Consider the following 13,521-nt stretch of genomic DNA (forward strand, 5'->3'; position numbering starts at 1 on the left):
GGGGTTAAACTTTGGTTTGTAGGATTTTGCAGTAAATACATGTATCAAAAAGAATAACTCCGTAGTAATTACCCTTTGGCTGCAATGTAGGTAATGTACCAGGATTCTTACAAATATGTGTTCAATATGAGACCAAAGGGGTAATATTAAGTAATTCAGGCATTAAAGTGAAGTTTCTCATTATCTGCAATAGCGTTAATTACAGGTATCAAAAATTAGAATTGCCCTGAATTACAAAGTAACTGTACTGTGATCAGTGTCCCTGTATTTCCAAATCTCTATGGCACTGGAAGAATACATGGATAAATACAAGAATAAATAACAATTACTGTTCCAAAGAGCTCAGAGCACTGGAGTTACAGGCGTTGTTATTCACCTTGTACTCAGACACCTACTGATTGTTTTCTTTAGGAAAATGCTGAGTTTTAAGAAAGCATACTCCAAACAGACGAAGTAGTCCAATCCCTGATAGCTGAAGAGCCATGCACTGCAGCTTAGCTCTCCGCCATGCAGTTCCTACACTTCCTTCTTTCTCCAGAAAACAGGGGCGTTAACATGGAACACTATTCACTTCTTGAGTGTGGGACTCCTCCCTCTCTGAGCATCGCCCTTTTATACACAGGCTCTGTCCTACCCACCCCACAGAATGTCATAAGAATGGGACTCACATACTAAAGCTCTCCAGCTGCATACGCATGTAGTCCATGCCTCCATGAGCTGTCCCTAGGATTGCCAGGCATCCGGTTTTCGAGCAGAACACCCAGTCGAAAAGGGACCCTGGCAGCTCTGGTCAGCACTGCCGACCGGGCCATTAAAAGTCTGGTCGGCGGTGCTGCAGGGCTAAGGCAGGCTAGTCCCTACCTGTCTTGGCACCACGCTGATCCCCAGAAGCAGCCAGCAAGTCCAACTCCTGCGCAGGGCAGCCAGGTTGCTCCGCGCGCTGCCCCTGCCCCCAACACTGTCTCTGCACTCCCGTTGGCCGGGAACTGTGGCCAGTGGGAGCTGGCGGGGGCGGTGCCTGCAGGCGAGAGCAGTGCGCGGAGCATCCTGGCCCCCCTGCCTAGGAGCTGGACCTGCTGGCTGCTTCCGAGGCCCAGCGTGGTGCCAGGACAGGCAGGGACCCTGCCTTAGCCCTGCTGTGCCGCTGACTGGGAGCCAGCCCAGGTAAGCCCACACCGCATCCCCAACCCCAACCCCCTGCCCCAGCCTTGAGACCCCTCCAAACCCAGAGACCCCTCCTACACTCCAAACCTCTCATCCCCAGCCAGAGCCCTCACCCCCCTGCACCCTCACCCCCCTGCACCCAAACCCCCTGCCCCTGCCCCAGCCCAGTGAGGGTGGGGGAGAGCGAGCCACCGAGGGAGGGGGAATGTAGTGAGTGGGAGGCAGGGCCTCAGGGGGGCGTGGCAGGGGGTTGGGGCATGGATGGGGCTAGGGTGTTCTGTTTTGTGTGATTAGAAATTTGCCAGCCCTAGCTGTCCCACTAGGCCAATGAGATGAGTAAGAACTGCCTGGCAGAGTAAGGGGTGCAGGGTCAGGCACAAATTGATCTGAAAAGTTCACTGCGGAAAATCAGTTAAGGTGTAGGCTGCATAGCAGAATAAACAGACCCTTCAAGTGCCGTGGAGAACTCACTTCTCCATGTGCATCACACCGCCATGCTGGGCTGAGTTAGAAGGGACATGCTCAGGGCTCTGCTCAGCATGGTGTGTAGATATCCCAGGAGGTGGAGATCAATGCTGCGGAGAAGGCAGGCTGTTAGATCTACAATGCAAGCAAATGGCCAAGGCACAGCATAGGGAAAATCAATTTGAAATGGTGAGTTTGCAATACAAGCAAACATTGGCTACTCTTTGAACTATTGCTGAAGGAGGCCACAAGAGAAAGTTCTGACTTCAGCATATATGGCTTAGCTACACCTGCCCACCTTTACTGGTTGATCCTCGAAGCTCCTAATGACTGAGAAGTGAACAAGCAAGTGCACAGGTCAGCTGTTTAAATATTTAATTTAACACAATCCAAACATCAGGAAGCATCTGGCCATGTCACATGAGACCCTCGTTGTTCCTATAATCATCAGATGGAAAACCAACCACACCTTCACATCTTCTGTTGTCTGAGATTTCTGAGGCCTGGTCTACACTACAAAGTATTTTCACCATAGCCGCCTTGGTCAGGCGTGTGAAAAAATCACATGCCCCTAGCCGTCATATCTATGCCATCAACCCCCCGGCCCCGTAGCAGGGCGCTGGTGCAAAAGCACCTAATTAGCCCCTGCCCAGTCACCTCCAATCAGGGGAAATAGATTGGGGCTGATGGAAAAGGCCTCATGCTGGCCTGAGGATTGGCAACACCTGCTGGCCTGACAAGCCAATGGCTATAAGGGGGCAGCCAGGGAGGGAACTGGAGGCCTCCCAGCTGAAGGCTGATGCTGCCTGTAAATGAGACTGAATAATCCTGTAAAGCTTGTATATCGATAGACACTGGTGGTGGGATAACCTTAAGTAAATAAAGACAAAGGTGTTGCACAACCTGAAGCCTCTCTAAGCCTCATTGGGGCAGCAAGCAGGCCCCAGGAAGAGGGGGGGGTTGTGGACCCTATTACATATGGGGGCTTGTCCAGGATCCTTTGCTGGTGACCTGGAGATGGAGGGCACTCTGCAGTGGCTCAAAGAGCAACATAGGGAGATGCAGAAGACACTGCAGGCCTTTCAGCAGTCCCACCAGCTGGAGAGGGCAAGCTTTACTGGCTTGGCAGGCCGAGCAACAACAGACTTTGCAGGACTCAAGGAACAGGCAACGGTGCAGCAGCAGCTCCTGCAGAAACTGGTGAGTCCTGTGAGGGAAGATGGCACCCGGTCCCTGGGCCTTAGCCTCTGTAAGGTGGCCCCGGCAGATGACCCTGACTCCTTTTTGGGCACCTCTGTGCGGGTGGCCCTGGGTGCGGGATGGGACAGGACAAGCTGGGCCCTGCGGCTAGCCCCATATCTTGCTGAGGAGGCGCAGGTGGCGTATATGGCCCTGACAGATGCCCAGGCTAGAGACTATGATACAGTGAAGGCAGCCATCTTGAACCGCCTGGGTCTTTCATCAGAGAAATACCGGCAAAAGTTTCGGGCAGCCCCGGGCCTTCGCCCAGAGATTGACGGACTGGGTGACGTGGTGGTTGAGGCCCGATGCCCAAACAGTGGGGCAGATTATGGATCAGGTGATACTCAAACAGTTTGTACAGTGCCTCCCAGATAGCATGCGGGTCTAGCTGTGGTAACTTTAGCCTGCCCCCACAGAAGCCACCGTGGAAAGGACGGAGGAATATGCAGAGGCAGACTTCCCCTCGAGGGAGCATCGGACCCTGTGAGATACAGAGGGAGGCAAGAAACCCCGTGAGAACCCCGCTGGGAAGCCGGTAGACAAGCGACGGGAGGAGCACAAGGGAACCCCTAGACGCCCGGGACAACTTGTATGCTGGTGCTGTGGACAGCCAGGGCATAAGAGCCTTGACTGCCTGGTGATGAACTGTGGGGACACTGAATTTTGTGGTTGGACCAAGGTTGTGGGGCGGAAGAAGAGGCGTGGGATAGCCTCAGAGGGGTCTAGTGGATACGGCCTTAACCCGCTCCCTCATACAGTGGCACTTGGTAAAGCCGCATTGGCTTATCCCTGGGGAAGGGATGGTGGTGGAATGCATCCACTGGGATGGGAAGTATAGTCCTGTGGCCCAGGTACCCCTGGAGGTGCAGGGAAGGTTTGCCTGGAAGCCGGTGGGAGTAATAGAGGGGTTGCCCTACCCCGTGGTCCTGGGGTTGGATTGGAACCCTTCCCCAAAAGGGAAAGAGGGCAAGGGGGGGAGACCAACGGAGAAAGCGAGAGAGAGGACCCTGGAGGGAGGGGGCAAGGCCCCTATGGGGGTGGACCCTGAGAAAGGGGAGTCCCCACAATCTCAAGGGGAGAAAGATACAGACCCTAGACAACACAGCCAGGATAGGGACCCTACGGGAAGGACCAATGAAGGAACAAATGTCCCAGGACGGAACCACCCAGGGGAGGGAATCCCTGTGATAGAGGCAGAGAAGCTAAAGAAAGGTCAGAGGATAGAAACCCACAAGGGGGAGGCCTAAACTCCAAGAGGGAGAGGGCCCAAACCGGGGACTTGGTAGGCTCGGGGCAGTTGGCTCTGATCTCTTTCCTTCCCTGGTAGGGGAGACAGAACATCTGGGGCGACCCGCCCAAGGTTGCGACTGGTGTGATGACTTCTGGGAGGAGGTAGACTTGTGGCGTGGCCCACACCCTTTTGTGGGGGGGGGCACGCCAAAACCCCACAGGGTTGAGCTCAGGGACCACCCAGATGGGCAGGGAGGCCACTCCTAGAGTGGAACCCCAGGCTGAGAAAAGCAGGGCCGAGGAAGGTCAGCCCTGGCATTGGCTTAAAGGGGGAAGTATGTAGCAGGGTGCTGTTGCAAAAGCACCTAATTAGCCCCTGCCCAGTCAGCTCCAATCAGGGGAAACCAATTGGGGGCTGATGAAAAGGCCTGATGCTGGTCTGAGGATTGGCAACACCTGCTGGCCTGACAAGCCAAGGGCTATAAAGGCTGGGAGGGAGCTGTAAAGCTTGTAAATAGATGGACACTGGTGGTGGGATAACTGTAAGGAAGTAAAGACACGGGTGTTGCACAACCCTGAAGCCTCTCTGAGCCTTATTGGGGCAGCAAGTGGGCCCCAGGAGGAGGGGCAGGTCATGGACCCTGTTACACCCCCATATAGACACAGCTGTGCCACCAGAAGAGGACTTCTGTCAGCATAGCTAATGGCATAAGAATGCTGGGCAAAAAACGCCTTCTGTTGGCATAAGTTGGCCCTATGATAGAGGGCTCTGCCAGAACAGCTTAGTACAGATAGTATAGATGATAGCTGTACTGGCAAAGAATTTCTTGTAGACAAGGCCTGAGACTCTAGCTGCATCAGATCTTGAAACACATTCGTAGAGCTGCCTGGAAAGCAGGAATTCTTCCCATGGGGATTTTTGAATCCCCTTTCAAGACTTTCTGATTGTGAGTTTCCAAGTCTTACACCAGAGGATTTGATAAAGTAAGAAATAGGAATCAAACCTACATTTTCATACTGCTTTGCAATCTTAACCAGTTGGAAATCACCACACTTTCTCACACTCTGGAGTTTTCCTGCTGGAATTCCAATTTTCCCACAGGAAACTGTTTTTGATGAAACCATATTTTCCATCAGAAACATTTTCTGCACAGAAAATTCTGACCAGTACTCCAAATTAGGGATAGGGAGTGGATGACTAAAGAGCCCAAGTGAGCTAATGCTAATGGAATCAGACTAAATGCTTGAAGGGTATGTGTACACAGCAAAAAAAACCCCATTGCTGACCCAGTACAGTGAACTCAGTCCTGCTGCCGAAGCCCCATGAGTGTGTTTCATTTCTGTGTAGACTTCTGGGCTCGGGTTGGAGCCCGAGCTCTGGGAACTGCCCACCCCTGCAGGGTCCTAGAGCCCTGTCTCCAGCCCGAGCCTGGAAGTCCATACAAACAGCCCTTCAGCCCGAGCCCCACAAGCCCGAGTCAGCTGCCACGGACCTAGGTTTTTCTTTGCTGTGTAGACCTACCATCAAGATTTAAAGGGCCTGGGGATTTAAGGCTCCACCTCTTCCAGCTGAGGACACGCCCCCTGCTCAGGACTCTGGCGTATCAGTAAGTCCTCTAACTTACTTTCACCCCTGCCTAAGGGTAGGCATTAATAGAAACTGGGTACCTAAATTCCATAGGTGTCTTTGGAAATCCCACCCAAGATGTCTAGCTAGCTGGTATAAAGAAGCAATTCGTTGTTAGAAGCCTCACTTTGAATATTTGCACCTGCCTTCCAATGACTGCCTGCAAAAATTGCAGCCAGTAGGAACTGAGAGAGTGCAGCTGCAGGAGCAATCTTAGAGGATGTCTTTGGAAATGGCTCTCTACGGCTTTTTGCACTGCTAACTTTGATGATTCTAGGACACTTTGCTACAGTGAAAGAACAGACCATCCAAGAGCTAAGTGAGATCAATAAATATGAACCAGGACAATATGGAAGCAAATGCCGGTGAAAACTCAGGGCCTGGTAGGGTGTGACTAGACTGCTTGGTAAGTCTGATGCATCTGTGTGCTGGGAATTAGCTCGAGCTTCAGACTCATTCATGACTCAGGGGTCTGCTTGTCCTTCTTGACATCCCCCTGACAGCAGTGGAAGCTCATGCTGAAGGGAGAGGAGCAAATGTGTGATGTCTGCTACCTTCTTCCATGACTGTTTAAAAAACCTAAGGAAAGAACTCGGATCAATGCATATGGAAATGTAAATCCTATGTATGTACACAAACTATGTTAATAGAACATTATTAAGTTGCAAAGTCAAGCACTGAAAAGTTAGGAAATGCCAGGATTAAGGTTGCTTGTGCAGCCTTCATTCTTGCCCCCTATGATGGAGTGGGCTAGGCCCTGAGGCCCCCTGCTGGAGGTCTCATGTCACTGCCACACCCTACCCCAGAAAAGGGCGAGAGAGAGTCTGTGGAGAGAGTCCTCCAAGCTGCCTAGAGTGCTGATGTGGGACGCAGCCAATCAGAGCAGCTGCAGGGAGCAGCCAATCCGGGCACAGCAGGCCCATATAAAAGGAGCTGCACTGCAACACTCAGTTTCTTACTAGAGCTGGAGGAGAGTGGATGGTGTGCCTGGCTGGCTGAGGGAGCTACAGGACACTAGAGAGACTAGTGCTGGCAGAGGCTGGTGGGGAACTTGAAGGTGCACTGGGCTGGCTGCTGGGACTCAATCAGGACAAGGCCCTAAGGTAAGGGTGAAGAATGTGCTGGGGCCATGCGGAAGTGGCCCAGGGAATTATAGCAGTGATGCTGTTTATTTAAAGGGACATGGTGGGTGGCTGCTATCTATAGGGTCCCTCGGCTGGGACCCAGAGTAGAGGGCAGGCCTAGGTCCTCCCCACTGGCAACTGGGAAAGTGGCCTGGAATTTGAGGAACCCCAGAAGGGGAATTGAACTCCTTTTAGTGGTCCAGCTGAAGAGCTGAGGCCAAAAAGGCCCAAACAGGTGAAGAGTCTCCAGGGATGGAGCCCTACACCAGGGGTGGGACTGCTTGCAGAGCAGGGACAATTTGAGAGATCCCAGGAAAGGGCTGAGATACAGTTCGACCAGGATACTGCAATAGGTCCTGCAGGACTGATTGAGGAGTGAGCCCAGAGATAGGACTGAAGATCGAGGGACCTTATAGAGTGTGCTGAAATAGGCTCCCTGTTGGACGTATATCCTGGAAGGGGGTTGATTTTTATCTCGCATTCAGACTGTGTGACTGTGGCCTGAGGGCTGAGTCATCAAAGACCCACCACAAACTGAGAGAGTGCAGGCTTGTGAGAGGGGAGTACACCCCATTACATCACCTATGTGTGTATTATGATAGGTTTCAGAGTAGCAGCCCTGTTAGTCTGTATCTGCAAAAAGAAAAGGAGGACTTGTGGCACCTTAGAGACTAACCAATTTATTTGAGCATAAGCTTTGGTGAGCTACAACTCACTTCATCAGATGAAGTGAGCTGTAGCTCACCAAAGCTTATGCTCAAATAAATTAGTCTCTAAGGTGCCACAAGTCCTCCTTTTCTTGTCCTATAATTGCATAGGTGTTAATGGGCCTCTCTACCTTGAATGGTCCCTTACAATGTGTGTTTAGCATAAATAGTTTGTTCCACTTTGTATTCCTGGGGGAATTCTGCTCACAATATTTGAAATTCTGCAAATTTTATTTGTCAAAATAACACTCTATAATTCTACGCGTTTCAATTATTTTGGTAATTTATTTCAAAATATCTGACCGTAAGTATGTCTGTGGCAATACACACACACAAATTCCCCACAGGAGTGGAGAGTTAAAGAAACCCCTATGACAACACAGTTCCTGTTTCTCGGCCCTCCCCCAAGCCCAGCAAGAAGTCCAGACACCTGCCCCCCTCCCTCCCAGAGCCCATCCATGGAGGGGCCCCCAGCCAATACACCCACACTCCCTCCTGCCCCAGGGATCCAGATGAAGAAACAGCCTGATGTTCTGTCCCAAGCTTGCATGGAGCTTCCTGCGTGCTGCCCTCTCCTTCCTTCAGGAAATGCTGGGAACTGCAGCTGCCAGGAACTCTCTAGCTCTCTCCCCTTCCCCCTGGCAGTGTCTTCTATATGCGAGCTGGGCTCTGTTGGGTCCAGTGGCCCCTAGTGGTGGCCAGTAACACTGTAGCCAATTTCTGTGGGGAAAGGAAATTCTGCGTGCACATTAATTCTGTGTTGCGCAGTGGTGCAGAATTCCCCCAGGAGTAACCTTGCATTTTGCAGTGCAGTTAGGAGTTCCTTTCCCAGACCTGAAGACGAGCTATGTTGTTCGAAAGCGTGTCTCTCTCTCTGTCCAACAGAAGCTGGTAGAATAAAAGAGAGTGCCTCACCCCCCTTGTCTCTTTCATACCTTGGGACTAACACGGCTACAACTACACTGCATACAATAATCATATGCTGTTTTTTCCACAGGACTCCGCCTCCTTCAGTGCACAGGATGGGTGGTGTGCACTTACTGAGCACCTGTTCAACATTTTGTCTTGTTCTTGTTCAGTGTATGGTTCTTGGCCGTATTTACTGCTCACTATTCAAACCCTGCTCTGAAGACAGACTTATTAATTTCTTCATGAGAGAGTCCACTTAGTGGAAAGACATTTTACATTAGAAATTGATTGTCTGCCCATTTTGGGCCTCTATCATTGACCTGCTGAGCGTGAGGCTGCCGTGGTGGATTATTCAGTTATAAAATATGTATAAATATGCTGGTCCAAAAGGTCAACACAATGAGACCTGATTATAGTATACTACACAGTGCTCAAGCACTATGTTAACTCAACTACCCAATGAAAGGGCAGAACTAGGGCTGCCTCGCAAGCTATTCTTCCAGAGCAGACTCTACTGTACAACTAGCTTGGACTCTGAGGAATAATTCAGCAAAACCTCTAAACAAGGAAAAATGCTTCCAGCTTTTTCAAAGGTTCAGTGTTTTTCTTGGTTCGTTTCCTGGCTCAAGCTGTTAGCGTTTTCATAATCCCCAGGAGCTATCTTCTTGCAGGCCAGATAGTGCACAGAGGCCTGTTCGTTATGAAAGATGATGATTGTATGAAATGTTTTAGCACCCTTACAATTTACAGAGCTGCACTGTTACATATATGGATTTCAGAACTCAAAAGATCAGTCATTTACTTCATCTTCTGGCTCTCCCGAGGAGATCCACGCCTCACTGGCAGCCTCTCTGTTCTGTACAAATGCTACCTTTAGGTTTCCTAAGTATAATGCCTCATTTTAAGGTGCAAGGTTTTGAATGCTGAGCTTTATAAATCTGTCTCTCAGCATGGACCTCTGCAGCACAGAGAGCTACGGTTCTCATCTGTTCCAAATGGCAGAATATTTGTCCCTGGATTGCTGTTGCTGTGATACTTAGTTTGCTGCTCATTGAAAAAGACTAGAACAACCTCTACCCAGCCAGTATTTATGGAGCATGTTACAAGCCAAGGATTTCAGACAAATGACTCCCAGAAATTCAGGGCCAGGTGCTGGAGGGGAAGAAATGGGTGGCTGTCAGGAAGCCAGTCACTGGCGAGCTCTGCCTTGTCTTGGCCCCACATGTAGGTGGAAGCAGCCTGACCTTCACTTGTTAACCCCCTTGAAATTGAACGTATCCAGAATAAGATGCAGACAGGAATAGCTGGCCTAAGAGGTTCATGGGGCTGATCCCCTTCCCCCACCTCCCTTCAACATCCCAGCTCTATAGTGGGCTGATCTACTACAGGGTGCAATACCACCTGCTGCCCCAGGGCAGGAGTGGGAGCGCTCAGACTTCAGCAGGGAGCAGAGAGAGGAGAGACAGGGCAGTGAATGCCACTATAAGGGCTGATTCAGAGCATGGGGTGGTCTGTTCCCATAAGCCTTCCCAGCTGTCTCTGCTCCTGCTTCAGATCCAGCACCTAGGCATGGAGTGGCTCTGCAAGAGGGAGGAGTGTGTGCACAGTGGGGGGGTCCTGGGCAGCTGGTTGGATCAGGGTGCAGAGCTGGGCCTACCCACAGCCCCACCAGTGCTTTTGGGCCCAACTATTGCTGGAGGCAAAAAGTGGCTCCCCTAGACCCTCAGGGTGACATGCTCTAGCCTGTATGCAAGGGCCATCGACTGGAGTCACAACCCAGGATTGACCATTCCAGGGCGGGGTCAGATCCCACGTGGAACGCAGCTGGCAGAAAGAGCCAGTCAGAGTTGATCAATCCCACTATGGCGGTGGTTCCCCTGAGTCGTCATCGTGGCCCTGTCTTGGGGCCAATGACTCTCACCAGCTGCTTCAAGGATAACACCGTCCAGCCCAGACCGAGCCTACTCCTTGGCCTAAAATCAATGCTCGTGCAGAGACCTCAGGTGGAGACTCAGGGGCTGCCTGCAGGATCCCCAGTAGAGGGGGCCTGTTCTGGAGGGGGATCCACTATGCCATGACTGCAGAGGGAGGTACAAAAAGGGCTGGTCATTAGGACACCAGCTCCCATGGAAATCAAATGCTGGCTTGTCATAGATCCTTCCCCTGCCAGGAGCTTGGAATGGAGGAGTGAGCACTAGAACTAGAGATTTGCAGAAATCAGGGCAGATGCGCAAACAACTTGTGAACAGAAAATTGGCTTGAATTTGTAACCAATATTGGGCCTGACTCATCTCTATATTACTCACTAAATTTCAGTGCAGTTGCATAGGTATAAAACTGAAGTAACACACAATGGTAAATCACAATGAATAATTTAGCCCCCCTAAGATATTCTCATTGTCTATTGCCCCCACACACGCTATCAGCAGAATTTCTATGTCATAATAACTGTTGCTTTAAATATCTTAATATAGCCTTAAAATTACTAAAAAGTTGAAAAACTAGACTAACCCCGCAATTTGGATTCATTCATGTAACTTTGGTATTGTGACTGCATTTACTTACTTTGTTTGAGTCAAACGTGTTAGTGTAAGTGTCTTAACCAGTCAGTAGCTGAGGGAAGAGTATTGTGCAAATCCATGAAGGAATCTTGCCAGTCTTGAAGGCTGCACATAATATGGCCTATATCTTCTAACCGCACAGCAACCAAGGGGAAAATCATGAAAGCCCCACTTAGTATCATTTGTCATACCTATGATCATTCTACATCTGAAGTGATTGATCTTTGTCCACAGATGGCATGCAAGGTCAAAACCTGGGGGCTGGACTATCGGGTCTGTCATGAGATAGGCATTGGCTATGTTTGAAGCTTGTTCTTGCCACCTAGTACGCCATCTGGAGGTGACATGAAGGCTCTTTACAGGAATTATCCAAATGGAGTGTCTTGTGCTAAGATGGTAGATCAGTGGGTTAGACGCATCTATAAACTAGGGTAGATGTGGCATGTCCTGTACCTTAAGGAACAGATTCTGCAAGGTTACTTGGCACCTTATCTGAGAAGGGGCAATGTTGGACAGGACCAGCAGCCAGGCCAGGTTCATCAGTCTCATGGTAATCAAAATGGCTAAGGCACAAAATGAGTTACGTTTAACGAGGGACACAAAAGGCAATAAGATATTCTTTAAATATATTTGAAGCAAGAGAAAGATGAAGAAACGTGTAAGCCCTCTACTTATCAGGAAAGGCAAGATAATAATGGATGACATAAAGAAGGCTCAGGTGTTTAATGCCTATTTTGCTTCAATCTTCATTTAAAAATTGTGACCAGATACTCAACACAATTAATATTAACAACAAGGTGGAAGGAATGCAAGCCAAAACAGGGAAAGAACAGGTTAAAGAACTTTTAGGTAAGTTAGATGTATTCACGTGAGCGAGCCTGATGACATTCATCCTCAGGTACTTAAAGAAGTAGCTGATGCAATCTCAGAACCACTAGCAATTATCATTGAGAACTCAAGGCAGATAAGAGAGGGCCCAGAGGTCTGGAGAAGGGCAAACATAGTACTTACCTTTAAAAGGGGGAACAAAGAGGACCCAGTGAATTATAGGCCAGTCACCCTAACTTTGATATCTGGAAAGATACTGGAACAAATTATTAAACAATTAGTTTGCAAGCACCTAGATGATGATAAGGTGTTACATATGCCAATATGGATTTGTCAAGAACCAATCATGTCCAACCAACCTTTTTGCCTTCTTTGACAGGTTTACTGGCCTAGTGGATAGGTGAGAAGCAGTAGATGTGATCTGTCTGATTTTTAGTAAGGCATTTGACTAGTCCCACATGATATTCTCATAAGCAAAGTAAGGAACTGTGATCTAATTACTATAAGGTGAGTGCAACACAGAGGTGAATTAGTGATTCATTACTCTGTCAGCAACTCTTGTCAGGCTTGGCACACTATCTACGCTATTAACATGCTGTTGTCATGATATATACGAAAAGGTGGCCTATATTATATAACTGGAAAACTAATAACTTGCTGATCATTAATATTCTTGTGTGGGATGTGTACAAAGTTATGGATATGTGCTAGAATTATGTTCTTAAAATGTGTTTGGCAAGTAATGCATCATCCAATGTGCCTGTGACCATGTGGACTAGGCCCAGAGGCCCCCTGCTGGAGGCCTCTGGGTCCTGCCACACCTGTCCCATGAAAAAAGTAGTAGAAGAGTCCTCCAAGCTGCATAGAGAGGCTGCATGGGAAGTGGCCAATCAGAGGCTGCAGGGAGCAGCCAATCTGGGCCCAGGAGGGCTATATAAAAGGAGCTGCTGAGCCAGAGTCAGGGAGTTGCTGCTTGGAGCCTGAGTAGTAAAAAAAAAAAAAAAAAAAGCCACTGGGGAAGTGGCCTACAATTGGCCAGTGATAAATCCCCAAAGGTGATCTGAACTGTTAAGAGGCCCAGGTGGAGAGCTGGGGCCAGAACAGGCCAGAGTGGGTGAAAAGTCTCCTGGGAGCATGGCCCCCTACTAGGCCAGCAGTGCTTAAAGATTTTGTTGAACTAAGACCTTAGAAGGGGTCTGCTTGAGTTGTGTTCCATACAGACTGTGTGAGACTCGGCTGGAAGGCTGAGACATGAGAAACTACCAGAAGGGGTCACCATAGACTAAAAGAGGTGCAGACACACACCCGAACATTGGGGTACTTGCAAGAGGTGGGAGCCACCTCATTACAATGCCCCTGGATAAGAGAATGTGTATTTGCTTGTCTGACCAGCTTGGTCATCAGGCAGAGACCATGAAGGTGGCATTTACATAAAAGGTAAACAAAGCCATCAAGCTAATTGGGGAGGAGGTAATCACTCAGCTGTTACTAGCAGGGGAGGAACTAGTATAAAGTCTTCACCAGACCACATGGCAGCTCTTCCTAGCAGGAGAAAAGGAACTTTATTTGAGGATACATTTCAAAGGTTTACTGGTCTATAAAGCCAGGGGGTCTGAACCCCAGAGAATAAGCAATTGAATCAACTGATTATGTATAATAAACTG

This window comes from Chelonia mydas, chromosome 7 (assembly GCF_015237465.2).
Source record: "Chelonia mydas isolate rCheMyd1 chromosome 7, rCheMyd1.pri.v2, whole genome shotgun sequence".
Classification (NCBI taxonomy): domain Eukaryota; kingdom Metazoa; phylum Chordata; order Testudines; family Cheloniidae; genus Chelonia; species Chelonia mydas.